General features: G+C 35.0%; 1 non-coding gene across 1 annotated transcript; it reads left to right on the top strand.

Annotated features, from left to right (window-relative positions):
• The first annotated feature begins 548 nt into the window (after positions 1-548).
• On the top strand, positions 549-630 carry trnas-cga (transfer RNA serine (anticodon CGA)). Its single transcript has one exon. It is a non-coding gene; the product is annotated as a tRNA-Ser (tRNA).
• Positions 631-861: the final 231 nt, after the last annotated feature.

The raw sequence follows: 861 nt of genomic DNA, 5'->3' as shown, positions 1-861 counted from the left end.
TAAACATGTTCATACTGCTGACTCTTAATAATGAATATATCACTGCCTATATTGGTTATGTATTTTACAGTATATCCATATTTGTACATTGAATTCTTATCATACCTCTAATTGTTTACTCTTCATTTCCTTGCATTTACATTTCAAAATATTCATACTGTTACTAGTGTTCACATTGTGTATATCTCAGAATATTCATACAGTGTTTATTTTTAGCATATTCATATCTCTCCTCACTATTTATTATATACACACACACACACACACACACACACACAACAGACCTAACATATTAGAATATAAAGAACTTGTATGATCTAAAGGCAAGGCTCAAATTTGTTTGTAGTTGTAAATCAACCTTTGTAAACCAATTAGACCTCAAACGCATCATCCCTTTATCTGTCCGGCTTCATGGCCTAACAATGATGTTGCTTCAACTAAAATCCTGTCCCTTTATTGAAGTTTGATCATATGCAATATGACACTGAAAGATAATCACCTCGAGGTCATTTATCTTTCTAACTATGGAAGGAGCATTGAGAAACAGAGCTGTGATGGCCGAGTGGTTAAGGCGTTGGACTCGAAATCCAATGGGGATTCCCCTCGCAGGTTCAAATCCTGCTCACAGCGTCCAGCGTCTGTCAATGCTGCAAACATACGGAATTGAAGAGAGTAGATGTCTTCTGATAACATTAAAACTCAGTACTTCAGTCGAAGGCTTATTATAACCGTATTTAACTAATGAATGCGAAAACCATTACTAATTCCCCTTTGTCTTGAAATTCTGTCTGTTATGTTGCTGTAAAATAAATTTAGCTTTGAGGTCCAAAGATTTAATCATCTCCTTATTACATGAATGCA

The sequence above is a fragment of the Seriola lalandi genome, unplaced genomic scaffold (genome assembly GCF_002814215.2).
Source record: "Seriola lalandi dorsalis isolate HSWRI2012SDOR001 ecotype SW California unplaced genomic scaffold, Sedor1 jcf7180002053386, whole genome shotgun sequence".
NCBI classification, from domain to species: Eukaryota; Metazoa; Chordata; class Actinopteri; order Carangiformes; family Carangidae; genus Seriola; species Seriola lalandi.
Note: the sequence above shows the minus strand (reverse complement) of the source record. Positions and strands in the feature narration are given on the sequence as shown.